The 13,862-nt window shown below is 43.4% G+C and overlaps 1 protein-coding gene across 2 annotated transcripts in view; it reads right to left on the reverse strand.

Annotated features, from left to right (window-relative positions):
* The window catches only part of TESK2 (testis associated actin remodelling kinase 2), a 134,171-nt gene extending 125,393 nt beyond the window's left edge, over positions 1-8,778 (reverse strand). For both annotated transcript variants that reach the window (XM_060089714.1, XM_060089713.1), the window contains exon 1: positions 8,451-8,778. The gene's annotated coding sequence lies outside the window, so the exon portion shown is untranslated. The remainder of the gene's footprint in view (positions 1-8,450) is intronic.
* Positions 8,779-13,862: the final 5,084 nt, after the last annotated feature.

Consider the following 13,862-nt stretch of genomic DNA (forward strand, 5'->3'; position numbering starts at 1 on the left):
CCCTTTAATCCCTCCCACTACAATAGCTTAGACTACATGAGATGAAATTTATATGTTAAGTAGGAAGAGGGAGGGGCAAAAATACAAAAATTGAATAATCAATGATTATAATTATATAAAAGTATGCACTGGAAAAAATAAAGGAATTATACCAAAGTGACAATATTATTTTGGGTTGAAAATTTATGACTTATTCTTTACTCTTATTCTAAACTTTCTGTAATGTTATATTGACAATAAATATAGCAAACTGAACATAATTTCACAATCAATGTATAATGAACATGAGTCTCTTAAAGCATTTAATTATTAATATACAGAAATACAAATATAAAAGCTGACCTGTAGTAATTCGACCAAATTCATATTAACTACAGCATACTCCCTGGCATTTCTTTAACTTTCTGAAAGGGGTTTGCTTCCTTAAAATATTTCCTTTCTGATTTAAATTCAGGAAAAAAATTCCAATTCCAGTTAAAAATGTATTCTCTAATGTAACTATGGAGCTTTAAGAGGACTTTTAATGTGATTTCCTTATACTTGTTGTAAAGCTTCAACAAGACCAGAGCCCTACCATGCCAGAGAGTTATCTGGTCTTAAGAATCCAAAGGAAAGAGTACATAACTATTATAAAAGGTATTTTCAAACAATGCCTATTTTCATAGTTCTTTAATATATATACACATATATTTTTTTCAAATAAAGGGTCATATTCCAGTCTGAAATTTCACTTCTGTTTAAATACAATTGTCTTTGATAATATCTCTACTATTTCATAAGCATGAAAGATTTCAACATCATTTCAGACTAGTGGGAAGGAAGCAAACTGCAACCTGTAACAGTTCACATAACACACGTGACAGTTAAAAAAAAAATTCAATGGCGGCTTCCCTGGTGGCGCAGTAATTAAGAATCCGCCTGCCAATGCAGGAAACACGGGTTCGATCCCTGATCTGGGGAGATCCCACATGCTGCGGAGCAGCTAAGCCCGTGCACCACAACTACTGAGCCCGTGTGCCACAACTACTGAAGTCCGTGCGCCTGGAGCCCGTGCTCCACAACAAGAGAAGCCACCACAATGAGAAGCCAGCACACCGCAACGAAGAGTCGGCCCCGCTCGCCACAACTAGAGAAAGCCCACATGCAGCAACGAGGACCCAACGCAGCCAAAAATAAAACTTTTAAAATTTTTAAAAAAAATTCAATGACATTTGCTGCATATAAAATTCCTTAGCTTGGCATTCAAAGACTTTGCTCTACTAAAACTGGCCTAATCATTAGCCCCCAGACTTAACCCTCCTTTCAAGTGTAGCTTTCCCCTCCTAACTTGGCTTAAGTGATGTTCATCTCATTCCAGCTGTTGTGCTCAGTTAACATCTTCTTGGTCCTCCTATCTTCACTCTCACACCTCTCCCAATCTATTCTCTAAAATAAGTAAACTTTTGAGAACTTTTCATGTGTGATACAAAGGCTCTTTCTTATCTGCCCCCTGCCCACATCTCCAGCCTCATCTATCTCTATTCCTCTACCCACAGACACAATCTGCTCCAAACACAGAGAACTACTTGTAGAGTCTTGCTCACACTTCAATACCTAGAAGGAATATTCCCTCTCCCTGGCATGTTCTTCTTGACCTCTTCTACATGGCTCTCCAGTGATCATCTCATATGGGAAGTGTTCTCTGACCCCTCAATCTCTTTTTTCTGTGTTTTGATAATGCCTTCCACAAAGCTCTGTTATTATAGTTATCACACAGTATTTTAATTGTTGCTTATCTGTCTCTTTCACTGGACTCTGAGTTCCGTGAGGGTTAGACTTGAACTTAAACTCACCTCCAAATGAATTATGGCATACAAATTTTAATACTACTATATGAATCAAAATCTACAGTGGATAAAAAAATGAAAATAAATAAGACATTGAGATTCCGTACTTCCTATGTAAAAACATATTCATTCTTTCATTCACTCAGGCAACAAATATTTATTTAGCACCTACTAAGGGCCAGGCACTATGCCAAACCCTAGGGAGGTGGTAATGACAATGCAAACACATACACAAAAAGAATCCTGAGGGCTTCCCTGGTGGCGCAGTGGTTGAGAGTCCGCCTCCCGATGCAGGGGACACGGGTTCGTGCTCTGGTCCGGGAAGATCCCACATGCCGCGGAGCTGCTGGGCCCGTGAGCCATGACCCCTGAGCCTGCGCGTCTGGAGCCTGTGCTCCGCAATGGGAGAGGCCACAACAGCGAGAGGCCCACGTACCACAAAAAAAAAAAAAAAAAAAAAAAAAAAAGAATCCTGAGAGTCCAAAATGTTAACATTGGCTATTAACTCTTTGAATCTTGGGGAGATTTGAATAATTTAAAATCATCTCTATTCCCCAATTCCTCCTCAATGAACATGCATTAATTTTATAATCTTACACACACACACAAAAGTGAGGGGTCCTCCCAAATTACAAATTCCTACCAATCAGTAGGAATACAATACCCAAAGTAAATAATGTGCAAATTTGTCAACCATAGCTAATGTGAAAGCAAAACAATTTTTGAGAACTTTTAGTCAGATTCCAATTATACCTAATACAAAGAACAACAAAGACTAAAGTATGCAAAAATACTTCAGGATTTCCACTGTGCCTTACTTTTGAAAAAGATCCCATGCAAATTGTCCAAGAAAAACACTGACCACAAGATCAATATCACCCTAGTTTCCCACACTGCAGAAAACAAAAATTTGTCATCCTATTCCATTTAATGCAGGAGAAGAGATGACAACCTCTATACAATTTGTTCAGAAGACAAATTAATAAGTAACACCATATTTCATCTGTATAATGATTTACAGTTTACAGTTCACAAAGCACTTTGACCTTCACAATAATTCTATTTTCTTGTTCCCACTGGATAGATTAAAAAACTAATGACTGAGATGAAGAAGGTCTTTCTAACTATGACTCAAAATCCAAAAGCCATAGAAGACAAGATTGATAAGTCTGTCTACATAAAAATCTAAAAGTTTTGCATGGGAATAAAAGAAGTCAGAAGACAAATGTCAAAATGGGAAAATATTTGCAATACATACCCCAGACAAAAAAATTTATCTTATCACATGTATATATGATATATATACATATATAAATACATATATATCAATACATAAATAAATATATATACATATTTATATCATATATAAAAAGAGAGAGAAACTTAAAAATCAATAGGAAAGAGACCTATGACTCAAAAGAAAAACAGGTAAAGAATTTAAACACGTAGTTTACAGAAAAGGAAACATGAGTGATCAAACAATATAAAAAGATCCTTAACCTTAACATAATATTTTAAAACTTAAAACTACTCTGAGGTATCATTTTTCTCTATCAGATTGGCAAAAATTCAAGTTTGATAACAGTAAAACATAATCTTAGTAACACCAATCCTGAAGCCAGAATACTTGGTTTGAATTTCTGCCACAGTAACTGTATGATTTGGGCAAATCACTTAAAGTCTCTATTCCTCAAATTATTAATCTGAAAAATGGAGATAATAACAGTACCTACCTCAAAGGATGTTATTAAGATAAAATGAAGTAATGTATATAAAGCACTTAGAACAGTATCTGGTACACAGTAAGTACCATGTAAGTATTAGCTATGATACAGCTAATGGTGAGTGAACAGGCAATGCACATTTTGGAGCAACCCCAAAGGGAAGCAATTTGGCAACATATTTCACAATTATAAATGCATATATCCTTTGACTTAGAAATCCCACTTTCTATAAAGTGATCCCACAAATATCCTTGCACACATGTAAAATGACACATGTTCAAGGGTCTCCATTACAGAATTGCTTATAATATCAAAAGAGTAGAAGCAACACACATGTACAACAATAAGGAACTAGTTAAATTATGATACATCCATTCAATGAAATACTGTGCAGATTTTTTGAAAAAAAGCAGAAACTCTCTATGTACTGATCTGGAAAGATCTCCAAGATACATTAAGTGAAAAAGCATTTTTGGGGTAATGGGTTGAAGGTGCAGAACAGTGGGGACTATGGACTAACTTTTGCATGAAAAGTAGGAAAAATACATTCATAATTGTAAGCGTTTGCCTAAAGGAAGTCTAAAAGAGTGTAAAGAAACCAGTAAAAGTGGTTGGGCAAGGGACATGGAACTGCATGGATGAGCAATAGGCATAGGAGTGAGGCTTTCACTGTTTATATAAAATATATAAATATTCGGCTATTTATTTAACCATTTGAATGTATTACCTATTCAAAAATTAAATTAAAAAAAACTAACGCTCAGAGGATAAAAAATTTGCCTACAATCATATAACTAATCATAACAGGGTTGATGACAGTTAGGACTTCCATTTTTTTCCTTATATCACACTGCTTTTCTGAAATTTTCAGGAATGTAAGATTTAAAAATTATCACAAGTAAGCCTTTCTCTGAAACAGCCACTCCGAGTGCTCAGTAGAAATAACACCAGTGAGACTACATTGACGTCATCTCCATATGATGACTTGGAAAACAGTATAATACTCATTGTTGGCCCAAAACATTCACCATCACCCACACTATACAATGTAATACTTGGGCTTCATTTACCAGAAGGAGACAAAATTCTCATAAAAGCCCTTATCATAGATTTCAAATTCCAACACAACATTCATTTTGCAGAAAGATGAAATGTACGACACGAAGATTATATTTATAAACACTTTCACATAGAGAAAAAAATAATTAAAACAAGTCAGCTTTCTACTCTAAGTAAGTCAGGGAATGAGTACATGTAAATATGTAAATGTGTAATTTACTTTTTACAAATAATGTAAGTACAAAATGTCACTGGGGATACTGGGTTGGAGATTCCCTAGTCTAGCTTCTCAGCACATACACTTTTAAACAGAACTAAACAGGCCTATCATATTCCAAATCACAAAAGATCTGTGTTTGAGACCATCCCAAATAGACATCTGTTTGAGAGAATAATACATCATACATACAGGGCATCAAGTATTTAAGGATCTCGACATTAATTCACACACAAATATCTGTACCATCTAGTACTGCTTTTAAACAAGTGCCAAGGAATGTCCAACTCAATTCTGGGTCCCTTAGTTCTGAGCAGCCCCACATATAGGACCCATTATCTCCTCTGTTCCATTTCCCGCTTTATAGTGGGCAACTATGCCATCCATATTGATGACATATCAATATCCTTTATAGCCCCTTAACCTCCCACTACTTCAATAATCTATATGTCTATTCCCCTTCAACAGCACTGAGACAGTTACACTCTGGTTTTTTGGGGTTTTTTTTAAAGTTTATTTATTTATTTATTTGTTCATTCGTTCATTCATTCATTTATTTTGGCTGCGTTGGGTCTTCATTGCTGTGCGTGGGCTTTCTCTAGTTGCAGCGAGTGGGGGCTACTCCATTGTGGTGCGCAGGCTTCTCATTGTGGTGGTTTCTCGTGTTGCAGAGCATGGGCTCTAGGCACGCGGGCTTCAGTAGTTGTGGCTCGCGGGCTCTAGAGCACAGGCTCAGTAGTTGTGGTGCACAGGCTTAGTTGATCCGCGTCATGTGGGATCTTCCCAGACCAGGGCTTGAACTCGTGTCCCCTGCATTGGTGGGCAGATTCTTAACCACTGCGCCACCAGGGAAGTCCCTACAATGTTTTTTGTTTTACATTGAAACTATGTTTATACTGAACTCTCAGCTTTCTCATTCTATTTTTCTTACAAAACCGAGTCTTCAACCACATTTCTGATTGTCTCCTTATTCTCCAAGTACACCAGCCCCAATGAAGGTTTTATTTCTCACAGCCCCAGCTCTGACGCTCAAAGTGCATCATACCATCATACCTCCCACACTATCACTAGCAATGTAAAATTACTCTCCATTTTACCTTTCTTTCTTGTAAATTCCAATTCTGGATCAACCCAATCATCTTTTTTGCCCTCTTGCTCTTAGGCTGCTGGAGTGGAAAATGCATGCTCCTGGGCCCCACTACAAATATATATTTCTAACTTTAACTGGGCTTAAATGTGTCAGCAATCTTTTTTATTTAATCCTTAATCCAGGGACTTCCCTCCCTGGTGGCGCAGTGGTTAAGAATATGCCTGCCAATGCAGGGGACACAGGTTGGAGCCCTGGTCCGGGAAGATCCCACATGCCGCAGAGCAACTAAGCCTGTGCACCACAACTACTGAGCCTGCGAGCCACAACTACTGAGGCCACACGCCTAGAGCCCGTGCTCTGCAACAAGAAGCCACCGCAATGAGAAGCCTGCACACTGCAATGAAGAGTAGTCCCCGCTCGCCCCAACTAGAGAAAGCCCACGTGCAGCAATGAAGACCCAACGCAGCCAAAAATAAAAATTAATTAATTAATTTAAAAAAGAATCCTTAGTCCATTCCTCTTTCATTTTCCATTGAATATTTCCATGGCCAGAAACTCACCATAGTTCCTTCAGTCTCCAAAGATAATTGACGTCTCCACAGATAACTGATCACATCAACAAAATAAAACCATCTTTTAAACTCTCTCACCTTCCTTCCCTCCTAACACATCATTATCCATCTCGATGTCTATCCTTTTGGTGTCAAAGAATGAAATGCCCAACATATCTCCTAAATAAAATTTCCCCTCAACCTACCATACTAAAAAGAAAAACACACATGTGCCATAGTGGAAAGAACACAGGTTTCAGAGCTAGACAGACTTTTTCAGATTCTTGCCTATAGCCTTCCCAACTGTAAAAGAGGGATACTGATACATAAACAAGGCTGTTGTGATCTATAACACATCTTTATGATACCTGGCATATAGCATAACCTCAACAAAGGTGTTTCACTACTATCAGCTCTCCTTCACAACCACAGTTGTTGAAAGAGTAATTTTAGTCACTGTCTCACATTTGCTCCTCAATCCATCCCGATCTGACTACTGCCATCATTCCCACCATCACGCTATCTAAAGTGTCTTTCAAAGAAAGCAAGTGATCTCCTAATTACTAAATTCAGTGGTTTCTTCCGAATTCTCATTATACTGGTCATACACCACATCATACACTGATGGTCGCCCTCTCCCTTCTTGAAACCCTTTCTTCCTTTGGCTTCTATCATAATGCCATTCTGTTCCAGTTCTTGTCCCACTGTTTTAACCTCTCTTTCTCAGTGTCTATTACCCTTTAAACGATATTCCTTCTGGTCCACAGCCCTTTTCTTCTCTTCTTTCAGTATTACCATCCCATACTAAGGCTTCAAATATCCCCCATATATATACTCTTTGTTGACCCTCAAACATATGTATTCAGTTCCAAACTTTCTCCCAGTTTCTCCCAGTTTTCAGACCCAAATTTCCATCTACCCACAATGATACCTGAAAAACACCTCAAACTAAACTTGTCCAAAACCACATTCATTACCTTCCCTCAAAATTGCTTCTTTATGTTCCCTATTTCAATTAACACTACCAAACCATCCCATCAGCCAAGTTAGAAATCCCCTACTAACTCTCTCAACTCTATTTTGAAATCTCATGGAACTGCATGCCATTCTCTTCATTTTCCTACCACTATTCCCCTCTGACCTGGATTAGCACACTACTTTCCTGCCTACCTAGGCTTTCTGCCTCCACGCTCTTCACTTTGAATTCTTCCTCCATATTTTCACCAGAGATAATCAACCATACCAAACTCCTGCTTAAAAGCTTCAATGGCTTCCCATACCTACAGAATAAAGTCCAAATTATTTAGCAAAGTTTTTTTCAGAGGGATAATTGAAAGGTTTTTAAATTCGACAAACCCGGTTTCACTTCTAGCTAAATCTGAATACTGGCTTAGTTCAGACTGTTCAAAGTTAAGGGTAAAAGGCAGAGGAGGGAAAAGAAAAGATGCGGAGAGGAGGGATGACAGGGGAGGAGTGAAAAAAAGGAGTCAGTAGTGTCTGAGAGGAGGGAAGTATCTTTCGAGGGTAGAAGTGGGTGTTTTCGAGGGTGTTACATTTGAGAAAAGTGAGGGAGTCCAGATCTCTGAGCGAGCTGACAGGGTGGAGCTGGAGGTCTCAGAAACGGGAGTTCTCCGGGGAAACGAAGAAGTCCTGAGTCTCTGAAGTGGGGAAAGTGCCTGAAGGAGTCGGGGACCAGGTCCCAGATACGAAGGAACTTCTACGTGTTCCGGGCCTCTAAGGTGAGGAGGGAGAAGGCGCGGGGCGGGGGGGAGGAGCCGTCCCGGGACCCTGAGGGAAGTGAAAAGAGTAGGGGAAGGGGTCGAGGAGTGTCCCCAGCCGCTGAGAGGAGGCTCCGGGAAGCGAAGGAGTCTTGCCAGTGCTAAAAGACCGGAGCACCAATGCTCCGAAGCCCAGGTGGGTGGCAGCCGCGCACGCGGGCCGGGGTGCCCCGGGTTAGTGCCCCACGCGCTCTCTTGGCGTTACCTGAGGCGGGACTGAGCAGCCAGAGGGGTGCCTGCGCGGGCGGGAGGGGGAGGCGGAGGCAAAGAGGGAGCATAGTAGCCCTCACAGCTCGGAGGCGGCAGCGGCTCTTAGCCTGCGGAGGCGGTAGGGCTCCCTCGCGCAGAAGCCGGCGACTCGGCTGGGCCAGCGGCGGCGGAGGACGAGGAGGCTACTGCCATGACCCCGCAGTCGGGGCCGCTCCCCCCGCCTGTTCGGCGAGGCCAGGAGAATGATCCGGCCGGCGAGCCAAAGAGCGCAGCTGGAAGCGCCCTGGGCTACCCGGCCGCGAGCGACTGAAACTCCTGCTCAGGCGGGCAGGGAAGCCAGAGGCGGGGTTTCAACGGTCACGCCCCTCTTCTCAAGCCCTCCCTCAGAGCAGCCAATCAATCGTTAATCCTGGAAAAACGAGCTAGTGGAATTGCCCAATTAGCACTAGGAATGCCACGTGGTATGAGGGTGGACACAATGAGCGTTCAGAAAAGCCAATCATCAGCCCAAAGCGCCAACTCTGGAGGAGGAAGGGAACCAATAGGAAGGAAGTAGAAGTAAAAACAGAAGAGGCAGTGTGCGGGAAAGGCGGAACCAAGGGCGGAACCAAGGAGGAGGGAATACACCTGGGGAAAACCCGAGCCCAGGAGCCTCTCAGAGGGCGGGACAGTAAACACAAAATGGGCCAATCAAAATGCCAAACATATAAGCGCTTGGTAATTGATAAAGGCAACAGAAAATGGATTCTACTGGCGCGGCTTTTGGCTTGGTGAAGATATAGCTGAATAAGGACTTGAGTAGGCAAAAGCCGTACGAACGCAAAGTCGGACAGGATCTCACTATAGTGTGGAGGGAAAACTGAAACAATTATTAGCGACTTGAGATAGTAAGAGCAATGGATATAAATGCTGAGCGAGCAATACCTCTAAACTAAGAGATTCGATTTGGTGAAGCCTTCTTCCAGGAGGTTAACACTTGAGCTGGCTTGAAAACAGGGTAGGGAATGAGAATGTTATTCAGCTGTTCAACAGGCACGTATTTCCTCATGCTTTCCATACGCCTGGACCTCATGCCTGAGCAGATTGAAGCTTCCAGGGCAAGAGCAGGCAAACAGTGGAGTATGGCCTTCCTGCACCCACGTTCCCTGGGGTTAGAGACCTCCTTTCTGCCATCTTTAGACTTGCCTCCTATTGGAAGGGTCTTGACAGATGAGTGGGATTTGAACAGTTGGAGTATAGGTGGTGTGCATTTTTGGTGGCAATAAAGTTTAAGAAAGATGTGTGGTAAGAGATAGAATGGAGAGAGAAGAGGTTAAATGTGGGTTCAGTTTAAATGCCAAACTTGTCCTTTCTTTTTTATGCTGTGAGAATTATCAGAGGTTCTTTAGCAGGAGAGTAGCCTTTACAGGACACTGTTTTAGGAAGATTGATAGCTCACAGGATCTCTAAAGGGAGAAAAGAGGTCACCATCGCCCAGTCCCTTGGCAAGCCTTTTCTGTATCATTCTCCTGGCAACAAATCATGTGCTGCCACCTGGTGACAGTTCAAATACCATTGTTCCACATTGCTATTTAGTGTTTCTGTTGGAGCCCTGACACCCTTGCAAACCTGTCTTCCACAGACCTTGATGCAAAGTAGTTGATAAATAAGTAGAGCACTGGTCGCAAGTAGATTAAATAGTGCCATTATGCCAGATATATCACCTGCCCAGTAAAAGATGTAAAAGACAGGGGTTCCTTGTATCTGCTTCAGCAGGAAGATGAGCCTTCATGGGAACTTTTGGGTTTTGTTTTTTTGAACAGGTTCTGTTTGACCCAGGTCTCATCTCCACCATTCCATTCTCATCAATCTCCCTAATGCTGAGGGGGAAGAAAACATGAGGAGTGCCTTATAGCTATTCAGGTGTCAAAGGCCCACCCTTCATGACCTGTCTGCTGATTAGGCCAGGGCCTTGAATGTACCCCAAAACAGGAAGTAATTCCTGCCCTACTCACCCCAGCCTTTTATTATGCTTTTATTTCAGATAACTGTCTCCTCTTCCCAGCTAGACTGAGCTAAGAGATGGGAGTCCACTGCATATCTTAGCTTAGGACAAATATATACCAGAACTGGTATGTATTATGCTCAATAAACATCCACTTGGTGGATAAATGACATTATTTTGGGGGCTGTATTTAGCACTGGAAGAGACCTAATGAGACCTCAGTGAGATGCTGCTACTTCTAGGGAAACCCTGGACTGCACTGTCTAGAATACAAAGCCCAGGTAAGAAAAAAGTAAAGCTTCCCTTAGTCTACCCAGGAAGGTATACTTCCAGAGAGCAACCAAGTGGTGGAAGGATCAGAACCAATAGCCACAAAGCATTTTAAAAAATATAATAGGAAATATCAGAGTGCATAACTCTTAGTAAGAATAGTATTGAATCATAAAATTTGTTTCAGTTAATAAATACATACATTTATATTTACTATGCTACAATGTAAACTGCATTTCTTACTGGAGGTCACAGTCAAAAAGCCCTGAACACCATTGGACTAGAGGTAGAGACTGAAAGAAGAGAGACTAAGGAGGAGACTGCTGCAGAAATGCAGTCTTGCCCTCCTCTGCATCCCCATAGCAGTACTGCCCCAGAGCATTGTCCTACCTCATTCTACCCACCAGAATGGGAGCTTTTCCTTCCAACGTCCACTAAGCACAGGGCTTGCACTCAGAAGATACAGTTATAAATGTCTATGAACTTGGATTTCAGAGAGAGCCGTGACAGGAAGCAGTCAAGTCACAGGAAGAAGAAAAGGTACAGCTGAGTCTATCCCATGTGGGTGCTGATTCACAGAAAACACATCAGGGAGGATTAAACCATTTTATTGCTTGTGGGTAAGGCTGGACAGGCAGTGACAAACCTCAGTAGGGAGGGCAAACACCAGCTAGATCAAGAGGGGAGGGGAAGGGGACCCAGAAACAGGACCTTGGAGGGGAAGGTGAGCAAAGAAGACATCATCCTACTGCTCTTACAAGTCCTTACAGTCACTCAGGAGCATCTTGGGGCCCTTAAAGTATAGGGCTCTGGGCCTGGAGCTGAAAGCTGCTGGGCTGCAGGTTAGAAAGGGTATGCCTCTGGAGATCTAAGAGGAAAGAAAGGGAAGAGAGAACAAATCATCAGCAAGCACTGTGATACATACAGACCTAGGCTGTGGGCCCTGATGGGGAAGGACATAAAGGCCTGACTTGGGATAAGGAGCAACAGAGGCTGATGGATTCACAAAGAAAGAGGCAGAGACTCCATTCTACCCAATGTCAAACAATTAGGCAGCTGGCATCCAGGCACCATTCAGATTCAGCTTCCCCCAGAACCATGCCTTACCCCCACCTAGCCACCTTAAAAGTTCCCAACTACTGTTACTGTCTGGAAGACTGACTTCAGAGCTAGATGAAGAAAGAGACATGGCGAAGGTGGCAGCCAGGGGCAGCTTAGATTGGAGGACGTGAACGGAAGTCCTGCAAAGGGGAAAGAATCAAAGGCAGAGATGGTGATGGTGGGTCAAGGGGGCCCTCCCAGCACAGAACTGTCCTCCTTCCTGAGGCTAGGACTCCAGTCCCCTCCGCCTTTATCCTCCAAATATATAGAAATACCTCCGTGACTCTGTGTCAAGTAAAGAACGCCCAGTACTGCCCGTATGGGCTGCAACCCCTACCATACCACCCCTACCAGCCCATTTCAAATCTAAGATAGCTGAACTTTGGTCCCTAGTGCCTGGTCTCTGTGAGACAAATCCCTTCCACTACCACAAGCACCCATACTCCCTGACCTGAGGAGGTCGTGCTCCCACCGGGCCTCCTGGACCTCTGTCCTGGCAGCCTCCAGGGTGTGACTTTTGCCCTCCTGGCCACTTTCCAGCTGATCCAACATCTGCCAGACCATGGGCCCAGGTAGGATCAAACCTCTCCCTCTCCAGGAGCAACTCCCCCTCCCCACAATTAGCCTCTTCAGCACACTTGGAACCCTCATGTGGACAAAGATAGTTTCTCATGGCCTGGAGCAGAGGGCTTGGGAAGAAGAGCTTTGGAGGCAGGTGGAGTCAGCACAGGGAAGAGAAGGAATAAGACAGGGATAGGAGAGGGTATCCTGGCCCGCCTGTGAAACAGGATAGACAGAGAAAGGAAGGGGCCTCCAAAGGCAGATGTGAACAGATAGGTCCGATCCTGGTCCTACCTTCCAGCTGTGGGCCTGAGCTTGCCGCCCCTCAGTCATCTATTTCAGCAGCAGCTCCTGGTGCTGGCCTGTGGATGAGAGAAAATGTAAGGGGGATGTTCTCCAACTTCCTTCCTTCCCCTTCTCTGGCACTGAAAACTAGGACAGAAGCATTCTGGTCCAGCTGTTGAGAAGTTTCCAAGCTGACTGGGGAGACTAGACTCACACCATGAGAGGTAAGACAAAATATTTGGCCAGATTTCTAGGAAGCTCAAGCAGTCGGAGCTATGGTCATTTATTAGGAAAGCAAGAAGGCTTTCCAGAAAAGGGAACAGGTGACTTCATACCCACCCCCAATCTTTTACTCACTCAGCTGGTCCTGCAGCAACTTCGATTCCTCCTGAAGAATCTCGGACTCCTCCCACAGCAGTTACAGCCTGCAGGGATGACAGCAGTGTCATTCTAAAGCCAATTAACAAGCCCAGAGGAGGCTACCAGAGTACCAGGAGTTCAGAGGCCTGAAGAAGGCGAGGTTTTGCCCATCACTTACTCATTCTGCAGCTCTTGGTGAAGGCCACTGGTAGCACTGCACTTTTGTGGTCCTGTTTGTATTTGGGCTCGGGCCTGTTCCTGTACCTGGCTTCGAAGGCCCTGCAGTTCCCTTCTCAGCCCCTCCAGGCGTTGCTCCAAGAGAAGGACCCTTTGCTCTGGGCCCCCCTGCAGCAACCTTAGTGATGCTGTAGTGGGACAAGTTGGGGATCAGCCCCTCTAAGAACTTCACACATGAGCCTAGAGACTCCACTTGCAAATCAAGACACAAGTACACACACAACAGGAGTGCAACAAAATGTGTTCACACATATGAGGCTGTGTATATGAAGAAAAGAACTGATCAGATACCTTCTAGGGCAGAGATCCGGTACTTCTGCTGCTCTCGCTCTTCCAGCAGGCCCTGCACAGCCTGCTTTAGTGCCTCAGTCACCTACCCAGGCAGAAAAACCACATGAGCTACTATGTAAGGGGCTCCCCAAAACCCTGGTATCCTCGTCTCACGCAAACCCCAAACATACTCACGTAGGATTCCATGCCTCACCTGAGCCTGGGATTGAAGCTGGGATCGAAGAATCGTTACTTCATCCCAGAGAAAAGATGCACTACGGGCCTCAGCCCAACTTAGTCTCTCTGGGACAATGGGAGTCTCTAGAGCCCAAGGCTGTT

This window comes from Mesoplodon densirostris, chromosome 2 (genome assembly GCF_025265405.1).
Source record: "Mesoplodon densirostris isolate mMesDen1 chromosome 2, mMesDen1 primary haplotype, whole genome shotgun sequence".
NCBI lineage: Eukaryota > Metazoa > Chordata > Mammalia > Artiodactyla > Ziphiidae > Mesoplodon > Mesoplodon densirostris.